The sequence below is a fragment of the Antechinus flavipes genome, chromosome 2, assembly GCF_016432865.1.
Source record: "Antechinus flavipes isolate AdamAnt ecotype Samford, QLD, Australia chromosome 2, AdamAnt_v2, whole genome shotgun sequence".
Classification (NCBI taxonomy): domain Eukaryota; kingdom Metazoa; phylum Chordata; class Mammalia; order Dasyuromorphia; family Dasyuridae; genus Antechinus; species Antechinus flavipes.
Genome location: NC_067399.1, coordinates 16,648,308 through 16,669,579, shown reverse-complemented (window position 1 = coordinate 16,669,579; position 21,272 = coordinate 16,648,308).

The window sequence follows — 21,272 nt, the reverse complement described above, 5'->3', positions numbered from 1 at the left end:
GGTCTTCGGGGTACCGCCGGCTTCCAACTAGGAAGAACTGCACTGAGTCGAGCGCCGTGGAGTCAAGATGATGCTTTATTCAGGGATCGGTTACATGGTGCAGAAAGGGTGCGGCAGGCTTGCTTGCTTGCTTGCTTGCCTGCCTGCTTGCTTGCTTATACAGTCCGGGCATATTACAACTTATATACTCTTTAAGTAACGGCGAGTTCTAATCACAAGACTAAATGTGGAATTTTTATGGTGGTATGGCTATATACAGAATTTGATGACTATGTGTCTTATAACTGTATATATAGAATTTAATGACTAAGTGTCTTAACCTAAGGAAGTGTGTACATGTCACATGCCTATTCCAAGGGCCTCATACTCCCCTCACTCAGCAGGAGATGTAGGTTCAAGTTGACCCGGTCAGCAGGAAATGTAGGTTCAAGTTGACCCTGTACTCCAACAGTAGCAGGAGGTTACACGTTTTTCCCTGGGTGAAGTAATATCTGTGCTAAATGAAAATCACTTTGGTAACCAAGATTGGATGAATGGCAGAGCAACTGGAAGGAGGAAAATCAATTAGGAGGATCACAGGTGATGAGAGCTTGAATCAAGGTGGCAAGCATCCTAGTGGAAAAAAGAGGTCCAATGAAGGCAACATGAGCACAATTTGGCCATCGTTTGCATGTTGGCTTTACTTGCCCCGTCTGGAAGATGGGGATAATGATTACCTTGTGAGACTCAAGTGAGATAACAAGTAGAAAAGTGCTTTGCAAACCTGTTTGTTGTTGATGTTGTTATTAAATGAATGCAAGTGGGCTGTTCAAGACAATGCTCTAATTTGGACAGAAATAGAAAATAAAGAAGTGAGGGCAGTCCCAGGTCTGAATCTGCCTTACATCTTTTCTTCAAGATGGTCATACAGCGTTTTCTGAATAAAGCCTTTCTGGATTCCCCACAGCTGCTAGGGTTCTCTGTTTCAAGGTATTTACCTACTTTATATATATTTGTATTTATTTGTTTTATATTTACATTGTATACATATTTTGTACATAACTCTCCTCTGTTAGAAGTTAAGCTCATTGTAAATAAGTATTTCATTCTTTATAATTTGAATATCAATAATTAATTGGTGCTTAATAAATACTTGATTGGCTATTTGATGAATCTTTTCCCTGTGTTTAACAATTACATCCTTAAAAGCTAAGTAAACTCATTGATAGATATAGCTATATCTACACCTATATCTATCTTTATATCTGTTTCGGTCATTTATCTATTCATTCATACATCTCTCTCTTTCTGTCTTTGCCTCTCTCCTCTCCCTTTACCTACCTTATATGTATAAGGTCAATTATTTCCATCATTTCAATACCTAAGGTTCAGATAGCTACTCAGCCTCCCGGAATATCTTTATTCAAATCATTGATAAAAAATATTAAACACACATGTCCAGATACAGATCCCTGGGACCTTCCACTGGAGATCTTCAGTGTTGACAGTGGGTCATTGATACCTGCCTTTTGAGTCTGACCATCTGACCAGTCATTTATCTGATTAAATTATTGTCTAATCACATTGTTCAGTCTCTGCCACAAGAAGAATAGGAGATGCTTTACCAAAACTCTAGCCAGACAATGCTCCGATGGAATTAGGGAATCAAGAAGAGGGAAGGATTTTTGGGGTAATGAATTCATTTTTTGGATTATGGAGTTCATCTATAAGAACTCTGGCTTGAGATGTCCAGTAGTTGCAAGATTGGGGGTTAGGAGAGAAGCTAAGTCTGGACAAATAAGTCCAAGAACTGAGTGGAGGTCGCTTGAGGATGAGATGTGGGAACGTTTGTGGTCAGTAGGAAGCAGTCATGGGAGCACTGAAGAGCCGTGATAGCTTGGGAAGGACAGGGGCTGTCTGTTGGAAGCAGGAGTGGAACGTTGAACATCTCCCCCCTTCCAGGTTATTTCCAAGAGATCCTTTTTTCTGAGCTTCCTAAAACTCTGCTTTTTCCAAGCCCATGTGGGACATCAACTTCTGCCCACTTTCATGCTTCTTTATCACAAACTCCAGGACGGAATGATCATCTCCCATCATTTCATGTTTAAGGTCCACAGTGTCATTGTGACTGATTTAAGCAGAGGGGATGGATATGGTAGAGACTTGAACTTCAGAGGTGAGTAGTAGGCGTGCATCCCTCCACCCATGGTTACCCATCAGACCTTAAAAATGAGCAGTAACAGCCTGGCTCGGACTGGGGCCAATCCCTCCCCTAGAACCTGAGATCACCCTTCCCATGGAGAGCATGGCAACAGGCGTAGATGGAGGTGAGTGAGCCAGCCTAGCAGGAAAAAAGGGAGTGATCCTGGTCCAGTGGGGAACATGGAGTAATTGGAGTCAGGGGTCCTAGATTCGATTCCCATATAGCCGCCTACCGTGTGACTTTGTGCTTTGGTTCTGGAATCATCCATTAGATCAGGTTGTCAGACCAGATCTGGAATCATCCCATCAGAAAGCTTTCCATGTCCGGCCTTCTCGTTCTGAGAGACTTGGGAAGACTTGTGTAAACCGAGGCAGAGCAAAGAAAGCAGCCTCCCCGCCCTGAAGGTTTTATAAAGGTCAATGTTGAAAAATCACCCACGCATATGTTTTGTAATAAAAAGCTTTAACAAAATAAAATTAAAAAAAAAAAGAAAAATCAGCCCCCCGGAGAAGAATCTGCTGAACGATTTCAGTGATGTCAAAGGCCGCTCAAGTCACCTCAAAGCAAAGTTCCATCTGGGTCCCTGAGAACCCTTATTAAAGAGGGGGAAGCAGGACTTGGGCCATTGCACGTGTGAGAAAAGGTCACTCACTGTTCTTAGTGACAAGGGAAGCCAATGTATTGGGAAATGATGGTGGTGTAAAAAACTAAAGTCATAGATAAAAGTTACAAGTTCTACCAGGACTCCTTGGCACCTAGCTTTATTTTTTAAAATTTAATTTGTGAGATAAAACAAGCATTTCCATAATGTGGCATAATTTTAAAAGGGGATTGCTCACAAAACTTCAGATGTATTGTATACAACTTGCTATTCCTTTTAAATGTATAATACGATTATCATATACATTTTCCCCTTTTTTCCCCCTGGCTGGTGAGAATCAGAGAGAACACTTCTTGGTTCCTTCCCCTTTTGAACAAGAAAATGCCAACAAGGAAGGTCAAGAAATCGTCACTCACTCTCTGGTCAGTGAGAGAGTGTGACCTCTGCCCTGCCGGGGGAGGGGCAGCCCTCGCCTTCTGGCCCCCTTCCTTCGCCTGCTCGGAACCTTTCTCCGGAATTCCCCCAAGCGTGTCCCAGCGTCCGCAGCTGGGGAAGATGAAATCAAGGCAAAGGGCCAGGCTGGCGTCAGGCTTGGGCAGGGATCCAGAAAGAGCTGCTTTCAGCACTGGCCCTGGGGGTGGGGGTGGGGGCTGTGAGTGCAGGGGGCAAGGACTCAACAAGGGGAGCAAGGACCCGATAAGGGGGGCAAGGACCCGACAAGGGGGCAAGGACCCGATGAGGGAAGCCCAGCTTGCAGTGGAAAACATTTCAGTTTGATGTAGGGTTTGAATTCTCTGAATCTGCCTCTATTTCTCTCTGCTTCCCTGTCTCTGCCTATCTCTGTCTATCTGTCTGTCTATCTCTGTCTATCTCTGTTTATTTTTTTGTCTCTGCCTATCTCTGTCTATCTGTCTATCTCTGTCTATCTCTGTCTATCTGTCTATCTCTGTCTGTCTCTCTGTCTCTCTCTCTCTCTGTCTCTCTCTCTGTCTCTCTGTCTCTCTCTCTCTGTCTGTCTCTGTTTATCTTTTTGTCTCTGCCTATCTCTGTCTTTGTTTATTCGAATTTCTATCTGTCTCTGCCTGTTTTATTTTTCTGTCTCTGTCCGTCTCTCTGTCTGTGTTTGCTTGTCTGTCTTTGTCTATCTGTCTATCTCTGTCTCCGTCTGTCTCTCTGTCTCTCTCTATTTTTCTCTGTCTCTCTGTGTCTATTTTTGTCTATCTGGCTATTTCTCTGTCTCCGTCTCTTTCTGTCTCTCTGGGTCTATTTGTTTGTCTCTGTTTTTGTCTGTCTGTCTATGTCTGTTTCTGTTATTCTATCTGACTGTCTCTGCCTCTCTCTCTCTCTCTCTCTCTCTCTCTCTCTCTCTCTCTGTCTCTGTCTCTTTCTCTCTCTCTCTCTCTCTCCTCTCTCTCTCTCTCTCTCTCTCTCTCTCTCTCTCTCTCTCTGTCTCTGTCTCTTTCTCTCTCTCATCCTTGAGACACCTCGTGAAAAAGTACATAGAGGGTTAGGCTTGGAGTCAGGAAGATCTGAGTTCAAATTTGAGCTCAGTGACAACCTCTTTGCCTCAGTTTCCTCATCTGCAAAGTGAGGATGATAGCGCCCTCCCCCTCTGTTTGAAAATATCAATATTTATAAAAAGCGCTTAGCGCTCTTTCTGCGCACAGTAGGTGCTATGTCCATTATTACTTCATTCCCTTCCATCACTGAGAAGCCAATAAGAAAACTTAAAAGAAAAACAACAAAAAAGGAAAAACAACATGCACGTATACATGTCTGTGTGTATATAATATGTATACATAGATATATGCAGCAACACCGTAGACACACAGTACATGTGTACATGTATATACATAGATCAGCACACACACATGTGGTATATATATATATATACACGTGTATATGTGTGTCATATATATATTTGTTTGTGTTGTTGCTGCTGAGTCATTTCAGTCATGTCTAACTCGCTGACTCTCCTTGACCCCATTTGGGGTTTTCTTGGCAAAGATAATGGAGTAGTTTGCCATTTCCTCTCCAGCTCATTTTACAGATGAGGAAACTGAGGCAGACAGGCTTAAGTGACTTGCCTAGGGTCCCACAGTAAGTGTCTAAGGCTAGATTTGAACTCAGTCCTCCTGACTTCTGGGTCAGCAGTCTGTCCACTGGGTATAGACCTAGTAGCATGGGTCGAAGGGTATATATAATTTAATCATTTTTTGGCCACAGTCCCAAGTTGTTCTCCGGAATAGCTGGACCACTTCACAGTCCCATCAATAGAGCATTAGTGTCCCTGCTTTCCCATGACCCTTCCAGCATTTGTCATTATCCTGGTTTGTCTTCTTGACCAATTCCAGTTGCTTTAATTTGCATTTCCCTCATTATTGAGATTTAATATGTTTTCCCCCTATTGCTATTGATAGCTTGGATTTCTTCCTCTGAGTTTATCGGGTTATTTTTTAGGCCATCGAATAGAGAAGATTGTCCTGAGACTTTCTCAGATGTTGCTAAAAATTGTTCTCACGTATGAAGACAAGAAGTTGGACAAGATGAATAAGCGAATGAAAAAAATAAAAAATAAAAAGCATTTATTCTGCTTCCGGGCACTGTGCTCTGGATAGCCACCCATGCAAAAAGCAAGAGTGCCTACTCTACTAGGGGAAGTCAGTACATTGAGGGAAGCCTTCTCCAGAGAAGGCTTTTTGGGCCTGGGACTCTCAGGGATGGAGAACAGAGCAAAAAGGCGATTTCTGACTCAGACTTTTAGGATGATAACACTGTTTGGATTATAGTTCCCAGAGCCTGAGGTGGAAAGCAGGGAGGGGCTAGCAGGTGTGTGGTTACCTGGGATAAAAATGGTCAGGTGGAAACATGTTGGGTCTTTACCTGAGGCCGGACTAGGTACGGAGAATTAATTAGCACCCAGCCGGAGTTTGGTTCCTTTGGGAGGAGCTGGCTTGGAGGCCGGAGGCTGGACTGAAGAGGCAGAGAAGGAGAGGGAGATGACCTTTAAAATCCCTCGTAGTCTTAAATCCTCTGATCATCCTCATACTTATAAACCTAAATGAGGTGCTGGTTGTTTTATTAAGTATCATGAGCCCAGAGGAGTTGAGTGAATTTTTGCCTTTATTGTTCCCTGATGAAGGTATAACTTCTCTTCCTTTGTTGACCTACTATGTTCCAAAGTAAACTGTCTTCTAGCTTTAAATCTATAATCCTCATGGCATTAGGATTTTTTTTTTAAATTTCATAGCCTTTTATTTACAGGTTATATCTATGGGTGATTTTACAATATTGACAACTGCCAAACCTTTGGTTCCAATTTTTCCTCTCCTTCCCCCCACCCCCTCCTCTAGATGGCAGGATGACCAGTAGATGTTAAATATATTAACAGATATACAATAAATCAGATACACAATAAGTATACATGTCCAAACCGTTATTTTGCTGTACAAAAAGAAGCGGACTCTGAAATAGTGGACAATTACCCTAGGAAGGAAATCCAAAATGCCAGCAGGCAAAAATATAGGGATTGGGAATTCTATGTAATGGTTCTTAGTCATCTCCCAGAGTTCTTTCGCTGGGCGTAGCTGGTTCAGATCATTACTGCTCCATCGGAGCTGATCTGGTTCATCTCATTGTTGAGGATGGCCACGTCCATCAGAACTGATCATCATATAGTATTGTTGTTGAAATATATAATGATCTCCTGGTCCTGCTCGTTTCGCTCAGCATCAGTTCATGTAAGTCTCGCCAGTCCTCTCTGTATTCCTCCTGCTGGTCATTCCTTACAGAACAATAACATCCCATAACATTCATGTACCACAATTTACCCAGCCATTCTCCAATGGATGGGCATCCCTTCATTTTCCAGCTTCTAGCCACTACAAACAGGGCTGCCACAAACATTTTGGCACATACAGGTCCCTTTCCCTTCTTTAGTATTTCTTTGGGGTATAAGCCCAGTAGTAGCACTGCTGGATGCTTACAAAGTGATGTCAGTTGTCTAATTTTAGCATTTCTTAGCAGTTCTCTAGTTCAGAGTTCACACCTTTCACACCTTTAAGAGTTCACACATTAGTTCACCCCTTAGCTGTTGAGATTCACAAGTCACAGCTCCCACAATCCCCCTCTCCGAGGAGTTCACACCTTTAAGAGATCACATACAAGAAGCTCTTGGAGCCTCAGCCAGGAGTCAGTGGAGGAGACTGAGAAGCCAGAGACTGCAGTCAGGCAGGGGGATTCGGACGAAGAGAGACTGAAGCTGGCAGAGGCAAAGGATTGGCAACAGGAGCTCTCGGGACCAAAGAGAGCTAACCGGGCTATTTTGGAAGCGACAATAAAGGACTGGACTTTAATCCCTGGCCGCATTTGAGGTGATTATTACTCCGAACCGAAACGAAGGCTGCCTCCAGAAGCTCCCCAAAAAACCTGCTCCCAGAGAACCACTATATATTTTAGAGAAGAGAACACGACAATGGCATTTCTTGAGTCCTCAACTGAGTCCAGAGTCTTCACAGGTAGCTGGGTTCCCCACTCACGTGCCCCATCAGGTTTCTGTAAGTGCCCGCTGTGCGTCCTGGTGAGAACGTGACCCACGTTTATCAAAATGCGTCTTGTGATTATTTTTGCTTCTACTTCATACGGAGTAAATGCTAGGAAATAACCACTCTTCTTCCTGCCTTCTTGTTTGGCGAATGTTTCGTGTTAAGAGTTGCCGCTATCGCTGTGACTGATTTGTGTAGAAGGGAAGCCCATGGGTGGGGACTATGGGAGTTATTTCCCCTTGAGGAAGGAAGAACCCACCGGTAAGAACAAGATGAATCAGAAATCGATGTTCCCAGGCTTTCCCTGGACAAGGGCAGAACTTACATGTACCGTGTGCCTAGCACGGATGTATCTATATACACGGATTACACACAGATATGTGTATATGTGCACGTTGTTTTTCCTTTTTTTGTTGTTTTGTTTTTCTTTTAAGTTTTCTTATTGGTGTCTCCGTGATGGAAGGGAATGCAGTAAGAATGAACACAGCACCTACTGTGCGCAGAAAGAGCGCTAAGTACCATCTGTCTGTAAAGGGCAAAACTTAGAGGGTTTTCATGAGAGACTCCAGTTCTACTCTCACTTCACCCGTTTCCCTGATACGAGCCTAAGATAGTTTATAATAGGTATCTTTAAAGTCATCTGCTTTGAGGAGCATCGAGGTGGCGCAGCCCTGAAGTCAGGAGAATCCGAGTTCAAATCCGGTTTTAGACACTTAACACTTCCTGGCTGGGTGACCCTGGGCAAGTCACTTAACCCCAATTGCCTCGGCAAAATAAATATATAAGAATTATTATTTTAATAATATTTAATAATAAAACTTATTATTATTACATTTAATACATAAATAGCTTCCTGGGGTAAGCTAAGTATTTTGCTCCCTCCTCTTTTAGAGATGAGGAAACTGAGGCCCGGAGAAGTGCTTAAAGTCACAAAAGTAGGTGATGGCCTAGCAGGGATGAGACCCCGGGGCTCTCCTTGCCCCCTGCCTTAGTGGCAAGGCTCTGGAGAGCTCCTGTCCCCCCACCTGCCTGTCTGTGCCAGCCCCGGGCTGCCAGGCTCCAGCTGGCTGTACTTGCAGCAGGTGATTCCATGACATCATCCATCTCTTCTCATTACTGGGCTCCTCCATCTTTGTCTCCGAGCAGCAATCTTTCAAACCGGAGCGGATGTTTTAGCCTGGGAGGGAGGGGGCGATTCTGGCTCTCTTCCTCTTCCTGGGGCTCCCGGTGGCCTCCTTTTTAACTTCACAGACACATTTCCTCGCCCTCCGGCCCCACAGGGTGTGGAATAAGCAGGAAGAAGGCTGGTAGCTGGCCCAGCTCCCCCTGTGACTGTAACATCTCCTTTGCCTCCCAGAAGCCTTTGTGGAGGACCTAGCACCCTGAAAAGTGTCTGCCCGACGATGGACCCCAGTCCAGGAGGACGGGGTGCGGGGAGGAGGGAGGCTTGGCCAGCAGCTGGCTTCCTGGGGGCGGACAACGGGAGTAAGGACAGCAGGAGGGACAGCTCCACACATGGTCCTTCCAAGCTGCTTGCTTGGTCTCCATCTGGACTCGCGCTTCCCTAAGGCCTGAAACATCAGTCCAGATGTGTGGATTCCAGGGGAGTCGCCACAACATTACAACTCTCCTTCAGAGCTACAACTAGGGTGGAGGGGTTGGGAATTCTCCCAGGGCACTGAAATTTATAGGGTGCAAATGTAAAAGTGATTTTTAAAATCACTTTAAATCCATTTTTAAAAAATGGAGCAGCTTACAAATTAGTTGGCAAGAATAATTAAATTATTCCAGTAGGAAGCATTGAGAAGGCTCTCTTCTTCTCCACCCCTCCCTCCCCCATAACTCCTTACTTCGGTGGTCCCACCCTACTCCTCTCCCTGGCAATGGTCTCCTCAGCAGCTTGTGGCAGTGTACTGTCTCTTTGTCTCTGCCTCTCCCTCCCTCATGATCTATAACCCTTTTAGCTCCAGCTTTCTATCCTTGAGGTCCCCAGGTCCTGATTAGTGAATATCTCATGTGTGGACCACTGTATCCGCCCAGTCACTGCAGCCTTGCTTTCCTGGACTCCTCCTCCCCTTCCCCACTATACTTTCATCACTCGGTGACTCCTTGCCCAGTCCCCTTCTAGATCCCTAATGAAATCAATGCAGCTCCTACCAAAAGGTTTCCTCTCCAGGGACTCTCTACCAGTAAAATCAGACATACAAACATTGTTTTCACATCCTGAGCTTGATTCTGAAGGCAGATACCGAGTGGACAGATCACTGAACTTGGGATCAGGAAGACCCGAATTCAAGTCTGACCTCCAACACTCACTAGCTGCGGGATCTTGGCCAAGGCCCTTAATTTCGGCAGTTTCCTTATCTGTAAAATGGGAATGAAAACAGTAGCTCCCTCTCAAGGTTGTTGTGGGGATCAAATGAAACAGCAACTGTAACGTGCACCATAAACCACCCGTAGGAGACCCTGTGTCAGTAATCATGCCTTTTCCTTCCCTTCAAGACGGCTTATCCTAGACGCTGACATTGGTGGTGCTGAATGTCCTTCTTGGCTTCTGCTTTCCCATCCCTCACCCCACGTGGCTCCCAAAGTCATTGGGGCTTGAGGGCAAGTGCAAAAGTTCTCCTAAAAATGGAGCAGGACTGGGAAATGTCGAAGTTGGGGTCAGGATGATGTGGATTTTCACTGAGCCTCCGATACTTTCTGGCTGGTAATCCAGGGCAGCACACCCAACTTTGGGAAGCTTGCATTTCTTCATCCGGGAAAAGGCAATCAGGATTTCTTTTGGATGGAAGATTGAGACCTGGAAGGGATGGTCTTAGGAGCTGAAATGAGAGATGAAAGGGAACTTGGACATCTTCCTCTTCCTCTTTCTCCTCCTATTTCTTTTTTTCCTCATCCTCATCATCCTTCTAACTTTCCAGTGTACAGATGAGGAAATAGAAATCTGCATGGGTGGGAATGTTGCCCAAGATCAAAAAGGTAAAAATATCAGAGGGAGGATTTGAATCAAGATCCCGAGTCAAGAACAGCTTATCCAAACCCTAACCCTAAATGCTCCCAATTTTAACCCTAAATGCTCCCAATTCTAACCCTAAATGCTCCCAATTCTAACCCTAAATGCTCCCAATTCTAATCCTAAATAATCCCAATTCTAACCCTAAATGCTCCCAATTTTAACCCTAAATGCTCCCAATTCTAACCCTAAATGCTCCCAATTCTAACCCTAAATGCTCCCAATTCTAATCCTAAATAATCCCAATTCTAACCCTAAATGCTCCCAATTTTAACCCTAAATGCTCCCAATTCTAACCCTAAATGCCCCCAATTCTAACCCTAAATGCTCCCAATTTTAACCCTAAATGCTCCCAATTTTAACCCCAAATGCTCCCAATTCTAACCCTAAATGCTCCCAATTCTAACCCTAAATGCTCCCAGTTCTAACTCCAAATGCTCCCAATTCTAACCCTAACTCTAGCACTAGATGTTGTCTAACTTAACCCTAAGTGCTCCCCACTCTAACCCTGACATGACTTCAGAGCTTCCCTGAGGAATGGTCTAAATACCTGCCAGTTTACGGGGGGGGCTTGAAGATTTACAGCGTCCTTTGCCACAGAAGGAGCTCCTCAGCGCCGGAGTCTGTTGTTTTTGCCTCTGTGTCCATGGGCTTGGTGGGAGCATCTGGTGGGGGGTGTCTAAGGAAATATTGGTGGGAGGAGGCTCCTGATGACTCTCTGAGGTAGTTGGTACTACATCATGATCCCCATTTTACAAAGGAGACAACTGAGGCACAAGAAAAAGCTCGGAGACTAGCCTGGAGTCTCAGAGCCAGTAAATGGATGGCGGTAGTATTTGAACCCTTGTGCTCTAAGGCTTAAGGCAGCTCTACTGGAGCAGTGGAGAGAGGGTCAAGTCTGGAGACAAAGACCTGAATTCAAATCTGACCTCAGACGCGCCAGCTGTGTGACCGTAAGCGGGTCAGCTAACCCTGTTTGCCTCAGTTCCTTCTCTGTAAAACGAACAGGAGAAGGAAATGGCGAACCGATCCAGCGTCTCTGCCAAGAACAGTCGGACGGGACCGAACCACTGACTGACTCTGATCCCGGGCCCTTCGTCCTCTCCACTTTGCCTCCTTGTTTCATTCATTCATTCGTTCACTAGTCTTCATTTCACAAATATTCCACGGATGGCCACGCTTTGAGTCATTGTTTTGGCTCACGACTTTGCCATAACTACTGTGGCGTTGACGTGGACTTATCTTGGGAAGCAGCATGGGATTCTAGGATTAAATACCCGATTTTAGACTCGGGAGACTTGGGTTCCAATCTCATTTCAGAAAGACGTCGGAGCTTCGATGTCCTTTTCTGTCTTGGTGTCCTCATTTGTAAAATGAGGTTAATGACATTGGGAGAACCCGTTGCTTTACAGAGTTATTGGAAGGAATAATTATAGGTCTCATCTGTGGAGTGTTTGAAGGGTGGCCAAATGCTTTACAGAAATTATCTTATTTGATATAACAATCTTGGGAGGTGGATACTATTATTATCCCCATTTTACAGATGAATAAATTGAGGCAAGCAGAGATTTCTAGGGTCACACAGTTAAGTAAGTGTTTGAGGCAGGATGAGTTCACATCCACATTATTATTATCATTATCATTATTATTATTTTCTGCTAACTCCAGGCCCAAAAGAGTAAATACTCTTTTCTGGTCTTTTCTGGTCAAGGTCAAGGTCAAGAAGACCTGAGTTTATATCCCGTCTCAGATTCACACTCGCTGTGGCTCTGAACCATCCCAAAGTCTGGGCCCTTATGCCGGTTTCCTCTCCACGAGGAGTCCCTCTGCTTTGGATCCTCCCGGGCAATGGTTGGTTGGAACTCCTGAGGGCCTGACATCTCATGAAAAGGGTCAGACTTCCCTTTCCATTTATTTTGGTTCTCCGTGCCCTTCACCCTTGTGGGGGTGGGGAACTACCCAGATTTGAAAACTAAAAATATACTTAATTGGAATCAGGTATGGGACAGCTATTTAGTTCCTAGGGACAAAAAGAATCCTTAAATAAATAAGTCTCCCAAGTGCCCTCTCACCGAACACTTAATAATAGCCACGGCTTAGGATCATAATTACTGTTGCTCTCTTCTGGCAAGTTGATATTTAGAACGTCAAGACAAGACACGATCTAATTATGGCACTGCCGAGCGAGCCCCTTCCCCCTCCGGCTACGGATCGTCCAGATCATTCTCTCCCGGTGAGTGGGCCGGAGAAGGAGCTTCCCCCTGACTCAGCTCCCACTCATTGATCCGGGATTTTCAGATCCCTGGAATTTACAAGGCTGCCTCCAAGCCCGGACACGTCCATCTGGAGATCGGGCTTAGGCACTTCTTCTCGGAGAAGCAGCAGAGCAGAACAAGCATCAAGAAGCCCAAGCTCAAGCTTGCCTGGCTCAGCTCTGGACGTAGCCATCATCCTGCCTAGACTCCTATCACGTCCAGAACAGAGGCACTCGATGGCTTCAGTCTCAGGATCCCTTTTACACTTGGAAGAATGATCAAAACCAGCTCCTTTCCCCAAGAGCTTTTGTTTATGTGGGTTATCGACCAGAGTAGAAAGAAAAGTTTCTTAATTTCACGATAATATTAATATTATTCTTAATATTAGTATGAAGTCAGTTTTAATGTGATATACCTCCTGAAGGAGTTTCAGAGGATCTCCCCTCCCCCCTGCTACCTAGATCACACTCTGGGATCCACTAGACTAATGAAAGAAAACTACTTGCCACACGGGAGAGTTGGAAGGAAGAGAAGGATAACATTGCCTCCGTTTTTCCTTTTAAACAGATGTAACCCTCCCCTTTCCCAACCCCCTCCAATCAGAGGGCTAAGGAGACAACAAGGAACTTGCTCTTCCAAAGCACCCAAAGTCCTTCAGTACTGAACCAGGGTGACCAAAAGCAGGCAGAGTATCACTCGGTGCAATCGTCATTACAACCAGATCTGAGGCCCAGGGAGGTTAAGGAGAGAAGGCTCCAAGTTCATTCAGCCTTCACGGACTGGGGTTGTCATGTGCTGGTGCTATTTTTGACCCTCACCAGGAAATGTCCCTGCCCCATTACTGGAGGGGCGGCTCTGTCATTATTACTATTATGTCATCTATATTTTGCATTTTAATTGTGGCGAGGGTGTGGTTTGGGGAGCTCATCTCCGAGGGGAAACATAAATTTGGGCAAATGACTCACGGCCCTGAGGTGAGGAGATTGTCCGGGGCTGGTTGGCGCATAGTAGGTCTGCCAAATGTAATTCAGACAACCAGCAGAGAGCCACAAGAGAGCCACGAGAGGGCTTAGATTCAGCAGAAATTTTGAGGAAAGGGGGGAAGTTGCAAAGAGACAAATGTGAAGAAAAATGTTCCTAACAGTGAGAGATGCCCCAAAGGGGCATGCCGTGGGAGGAATCAGTTTTCCCGTCACTAGAGGGCGGCCTTCAGGATAAATCTGGATGACTACTTGGTTAGAGTACGATGGAGATACCTTTTGTGTATTCTTTCAAACAGATGCCCTCTGGGATCCCTTCTAACCTTCTGATTGTGAGAATCTTCCAGTCTAGAAGAAGAATCATTTGGTGAAAATCATGAAGTCCCAGGTTGCAGGCTCAGGTCTCAGGAAAGAAAATCCAAAAGATCAAAAGTAGAAAAGGAAAACTGAATAATCAATTATGGCAATAACTGAGAATAAAAGACAAGTGGAATAAGTTCTAGGAAATGCTACTAGAATTGAAGGATTAGACAAAGTCCAGCTTCCCAAGAAAGTTTGGAGACCTTCTACCCTATCTTCAGAGGAAGGAAGCTAGGGCTGCAGGTTGAAAGCAGAAGAGGGGAGTGTGAAAAATAAATATTCCTCTCTTGTATCGAATGACTAATTTTTGTATTAGGACCAAAGTTTCTCTTCTATTTCCTCATCCGGAAATCCATTGGGTGTGGGAGATTTCTCCTAGAGATTTATGCGGAAGAGACCTAACTGAGTTTCAATTGATAAATGATGGACAGAAGCAGCTACACCCAAAGAAAGAACAGTGGGAAACGAATGTGAACTATCTGCATTTTTGTTTTTCTTCCCGGGTTATTTTTACCTTCTGAATCCAATTCTCCCTGTGCAACAAGAGAACTGTTTGGTTCTGTAAACATATATTGTATCTAGGATATACTGCAATGTAGTTAACATATATAGGACTGCTTGCCATCTAGGGGAGGGGGTGGAGGGAGGGAGGGGAAAAATCGGAACAGAACCGAGTGCAAGGGATAATGTTGTAAAAAAAAATTACCCTGGCATGGATTCTGTCAATATAAAGTTATTATTAAATAAAATAAAATATTTTTAAAAAAGAGATTTATGTGGGTCAAAATCTAACCGGACAGTAAAAGAAATCCTAAGTTTCAGCTAATGGGTGTATTTCTTCTGCTCATGTGTTTGCTCAGATAGGTCTGGGAAAATGATGGTTCTCCTTATTATAAAAACAGAAAACAGGGAAATTGATGTCTCTGACCAAGATTTGAGTGACCAAAGTAATACCCCAAGATCTTCATTTTAATATAGCTGGCACCTGTTTTTGTATTAAACAATCCGAGTTCCTTGCCATCCCTCAGGAATATTTCCTCTTTGAAGCTCGCCTGCCCCCATCAGGGATCTCTGGTCCAAGAGAGACGTCCAAATGATGATCCTTTTACCAATAACCTTCTGGCCTTAATAATAAAATGATAAAGTCGCTTAAACTTTTTAATTGTTATAGGAGCTAGCTTTGGGGCCCACAGGAAAGAGGAAGAGACCTACAATCCTTTGGATAAATCTGGACTTTATTATGTTTGATCTCCTACCCATCTGCCTTTTGGTTTTTCTTTTTTTTTTTTTTTTTTTTTTTTGCTCTGAGGCAACTGAGATTGACTTGCCCAGGGTCACCCAGCTAGGAAGTGCTCAGTGTCTGAGACCAGATTTGAACTCAGGTCCTCCTGACTTTAGGGCTCTATCTATTGCACCATCTAGCTGCCCCTAGTGTATTGTCATTTTAAAAAATTGGCTTTGGAAGAAAGGAATGGTTAATGGTTAATAGCCCTACACATCTGATCTTAGTGTGAGCCAGCCCCGCTCTTCCCCTGCTTCCATTCTTCCTTCCGCAGTTGGTGGCTAGCATGAGTCTGCTCCTCGGGGCCCTCAAGCACCGCCATCATCAGAGCATCACTTGCTCCCCCTTGGCTTTTCCCGCACACACTGATGGGCTAGTACCAGGTGCTGCGGAGGGGCAGCTGGTGCACCCTGGGGCTCAGGGTGTCCTGCAATCAGCCCCGTGTGGTTCACAGAAAGGAACCCCTGGAGACCCCTGCCAGCCCCGGGGAACGCATCTGTGCCTTCTGGACCGGACAGAGCCTGGCAGCGCCGAGCATCCCTCACAACCATATGTTTCCCTCCCTTCTGCCTTCCTTGCCATCCATCACCGGTGGGCTGTGATAGAAAATCTCTGCTGCATCAGGGACTCGGGTGATCCTTTTAAAAAAAAGTATTGCATGTGTTTCTTTCTGAGATAGATCTTTAATATTTTATGCCTGCATTGCCGAGTTATAGTTCCCTCCTAGAGAGCCATTCCTAAACAGACTTTTTTAATTGAATAATCATAGGACGATGAGGAGTCTTTCAGACCCCCAGAGTTTCAAGGCCCTCCCTCCAGCCAGGGGTGTTTTGGGGAGGGAGGAACAGAATCAGAGACTGATGGCTACAGTAGGATACTACGTTCAGACGCCTGGGAGACATTCTGTCCCATGAGTACTCTACTTCGCTCTACGGAACCAAATGTAGTAGACTTATTTCCCAATGAGCACAGTGAGATTTTTTACTCTCTGTAGTCGGTCGATAAGCATTTGTAAGCGCCATCTTTGTGCCAGACGCTCAATTGAAGGACTGTGACGATGTCATCTGCTATTTAAAAAAGCCCAGACTATTGTCATCTCATAATTTTCTCCAATTATATATGCACAAAAATTAGAAAGATTTTTAATCCCTGATTTTCTTCAAGATTCAGTGCGAGCCACCTCCTACATAAGCTGATCCTTGGCTGCTAGATCCCTCTCTCCATCTCCTCCCCCAATTACCTTGTATCCCATTTGTATCTATTCTGTATACACCTATATACAATCATATACATATATACACATATATGCAATCATATTCTCTTCCCTGCTACAGTGGAAGTTGCTTCTCTATTTGGGAAAACTGGAAAGTCATCTGGCAGCACCCTCTACCATATTCCATAATATATTCAATAGATTAGATTAGATTAGACTATACTATATTATATTATATTGTATTATGTTGGAAATATATGTTATATATAATATATATTATAGAGGAAAACAGCCAATCCGCCTCTCTCCGCTCTGGACGGATGTATCCTTAACCAAGCAAGGCACAGGGTAATCCCCAAAGGGAAGCCGGAGCCGGGTTGTGAGGGCTTTGAAGTACTAAACCTAGGTTTAACAGGGAGCCACTAGAGTCTCCTGAGCAGGGGAGCCACAAGCACCACAAGAAAGTCACTTTGGCAGCTGTCTACGAGATGGTCTTGAGGAGAGATGGGAGGCAAGGAAAGCAGGAGTCTGGGGAACACGAGGAGGGCGTAGCCGAGTGTCTGGGTGGGGGATCGGGAGAAGAAGCCCAGATTGTACAGACTGACTGAACGAGAGATGGCAGCTCCCCGTGAGCAGTGAGGGGAGGAGGAGCTGGGCAGGACTCCAGGTTTGGGGAAGGGACATGGCAAGCCTGGGAAAGGAAGTCAGAGGGGACCCTCGCCAGCCAGGACCTAGGGAGGGCCAGAGAAGCTCTTTCTGTACCAAGAGTGGAAAGAGGAGGGGAGAAAACGAGTGTGAGAAAAAGCATTAAATCAGAGCCAGGGGATCAGAGTTCAAATCCTAGCTCTCCCTACAATCTCTAGGACTTTGGTCAAAGTTCTCCTGTCCAGGGTCTCAGTTTTCCCATCTGTAAAATGAGGGAGTCAGAAGCCCCTTCTGGCTCCAATCCTGATCCATGACCCATGATCCCATGCACTGAGCACAAAAGTTTGGAGCAGAAGAATCGGGGAGAGGCTTCCAGTCTGGGAGGGCCCCGGAGGCCGGAGAAGGCCGGGACTGGGATCATGGCCTTTCTCTGCCAGGAGGAGATGCTCCACATTCCTGAACCCACAGTGGAACCAGCGGGAGCCGGAAGGCCCAGACTTCCGGCCACTGTTTGTGACTCAGGGACCTGGCCTCTGTCCAAGGAGGCCGAGGAGGTGCAGGAGAGGCAGAAGGAACCGTTCGGGGTCAAGCCGGCTCTGAAACAGTGTTCCCGGGCCAGAAACAGCAGGGAAACGGGAGCTCCAGCTCCTCCTTCCTTCCTGCCCTTCGAGAAGCATCTCAGCCAGAAGCTGCTGCACCCAGGAACAGGAAGCGCTGGAACCTGGACCGAGACGTCGCCCACTCCTCCCAGCCTGGGCCCTTCTCCCACAAACCAGTCGGAGACCAGGGGCTAATTCTTGCCCTTTGTGACTAACAGAGAGCCGGGTTCTCGGGCCATTTCACACCGGAACTGCACCGGTCCTGCCCTCCCTCTTCTCTACCCCTTCCCCAGCTCTGCCCATGGCTCTTGAACCTACTTCCTGCAAAAGATCGAGAATTTACAGAACTGGAAGGAGCCACAGATTTCCGGCTGACAGGGACCTTCGGGTTGTGGGGTCCAATCTCCTCATTTTACCCCAAATAAGGGAAACCAAGATCCCCAAAGCTGAAAGGACCTTGTCCAAAGTCACACAGGTACATTTATAGGGTCCTAATTTGGGAGCTGAAAGGAACCTCAGACTGACCAGCAAGTCCATCCTCCACATTTTACAGATAGGGAAACTGAGACCCAAAGACATAAGATGACTTGCCCAAGATCACTCAAGTAACAAATGGCAGAACCGGGCTTTCAAACACAGGTGCTCTAAAGCCAAGTTCGGCACTCTTTTCATGGTCCACATGGGGATCATTTAGTCCAATCGGTACCAGAACAAGGACACCGCCCAATCGGTCAACAAACATTGGGGATTTCCTTAGTACTGGCCACTTCCCTAATAAGCAAGAATTTAGTGTCCCTCCGAGATCTCCAGTGAGGTAAAACTCTCCACCCCCAGAGACAGCCCATTTTCCTTTCCCAATGATTTTACTTGTTAGGAAGTGTTTCCTGACCATTTGAATTCTCTGAGGGCCTTTAAAGTCATTGTTCTGCCTTCTGGAACCAAGCAGAATAAATCTGACAGCCCTGCAACGCGGACCCTCAAATGCCTTAAGACAACATGTCTCCTTTTCTCCGGAGTGTAAGCTAATACTGAGGGGCTGTCATGTATATACCAGTATCTGATATACAGTAGGCATTTAATAGATGCATTTTGATTGATAGATGAAGTCAAATTTACTACCAGGTCACACAGGTGACTCATACGGAGCCTGTAGACCACTCAGATCTTTTTTTCTAACCACTGGGCCAGCTAATAATGGACTTGAGCCATACTTCCGAGACATTTCTCCAGGACTTTTAAGAGTCCATGGGAACTTAAATAGGAGAGAAATAGTTGATTTCCTGTTAACCTTCTTGGTGATCCTCAAATTGAATTAGGTACATGATGCCTGGGCCAGCTAGGCTGCTGTGTAAGTCCTTAAGTGGCTTTTCACAGGCTCTGGAGTAGAAAGTGACCCAGGAGGGGCCCTTTCCCAGCTTCGGGTCCATTTTGGGAACGGCTGCTACAATATTCCTGAGAGGGAGCTGTCCGCGCTTTCTCATCCTCAGCTTCAGGGATGCAGGAGATACAGGGGGCAGAGAACAACAGGGCGATGCTCAAGACCCATATAGAGTGCTCCTGGCTAAGTGATGACTGAACCTGTGCGTCTGGACTTCTAGAGTTACCTCATTTGGAAAACGAAGCAGTTGGACTAGCCGAACGGCTAATGTTTCTTCTAGTTCTGACTTTCTACGGCTCTCAGAGGGCTTTCGAGAACTAGGGAGCTCACTCTCTGGGGGACTTGGGGGGGGCCACGCTGGGCAAGATCGCATTGTATCGTGTCTAGATTTGTCCCGTGGCCGTTGGATTCCTTCCCTCGAAGTCTAATTCACTTATGTGGAGATTTGCAAAATACTCTATAGGCCGAATTATTGGAGCCCTACAATAAATAACTATGAAGTCGATAAATCCATACGTAGATGCTTATGGATGAGCAAATGAAAGGACAGAGAGCTCCGATGACCTGCTCAGACTCAGGAAGTCTCTTCAGATGGGCTAAGGACAATGATTTTCCAACTACTTCAAGCTGCCTCACCTTCCAGGCAAAGTCATCAGCCATATTTTTGTTCGGTTGTTTTAGCCACATCTGACTTTTCTTGATCACACTTAGAGATGCTTAAGGGGCAGACTGGCTCAGTGGGTAGAGCACCAGCTCTGAAGTCAGGAGGATCTGAGTTCAAATCTGGTCTTAGACACTTAACACTTCTTAGCTGTGTGACTCTAGGCAAGCAATTTGATTTCTCACTTTTTTTAGATAAATTTCTCAGACTAGAAGATGTTGACTTACACGCCTCCTTCACCAATACAACTGTAGTCCCGTGCCCAGCTTTCTTTTTATTCTAGATCCCACTTCTGCATCCATGTTGGAGCCAGGATGAGAACTGTGGTACCATGAGCTGGTTCAATAGTCCGTGAGCTCCTCAAGGTCAAGGACACTTTTTGCCTTTCTTTGTACCCCCCAGGGCTTAGCAAGACCCCGAGCACCGAGTTGTTGTTGTTCGGCTGTTTCAGTCCCGGCAGACTCTTTGAGATCCCTTTCCTTAGAGTGATGCTGGAATGATTTGCCCATTTCTTTCTCCAGCTCATTTTACATTTTACAAACAAAACCAAGTGACTTGCCCAAGGTCACATAGCTAGTAAGTGCCTGAGGACAGCTTTGAATCAGGGAGATGAATCTCTCTTCTCTCTACCCACTCCACAACCCAGCTTCCCACTGTCTCTTGGAGTTCCAGGCCACCAGCGATGGAAAGAGCCAAAAAGAATCTGTAGGCTGACTGCCCCCTGGTGGTCCTGAGGTCTTTGGGAAAGCCAGCACCTGGGTCCCTTCTCCTGAATTTGACTTTCTCATGAATATTATTTTTAGGGCATCAGCCACTCGCCCGCGTCACCTGATGGGGTCACAGAGATTTGGGGGAAGAGGGACTGGTGGCGGTGAGGCTGGAGTTCCGGTAGGGAGTGAGTCTTGAAGGAAAGTAGGAGTCATACAAGAGAGGAAGATGAGGAGGGAGTGATTCCTGAGCAATTTGGGCAAAGGCAAAGAGAAGAGAGATGATAGACTGTGTATGTGAAACGGCAAACAGACTAAGCTAGGGAACCATTTGTCAGTAGGGATTCCTCTTAGGACATAAGTTACATGAGATGGATAGCACCGGATCACTGAAATCACGGATTCAGAGTTGGAAAGGACCTTAATGATCATTTGCTTCATTGTATAAATGAGGAGCTGGGAGAACAAGGGAAGAGCATTTATGTAGTGCCTACTGTGTGCAAAGCAGGGGATGAAACACTTTTTCTGTGTTATCTGAGCATCCCCACAATCCCATGAGTGTGATTATCATCTCCATTTTGCTGTTGACAAAAATTGAGGCAAATGGAGGTGAAGTGAATTTCCTGGAGTCACTGATTTAGAAAGTGTCTGATTTGAATTCAAGTCAAGAAGACCTGAGTTCAAGTCCAGCCTCCGACATTTACTATAAGTATGATCCTGGGTAAGTTACTTAACATTGTTCCTCAGTTTCCTCATCTGTAAAACGAGCTGAAGAAGGAAATGGTCAGCTGCTCCAGTATCTTTGCCAATAAGACCCCCCCCCAAAAGGGGTCATGAAGAATCAGACAG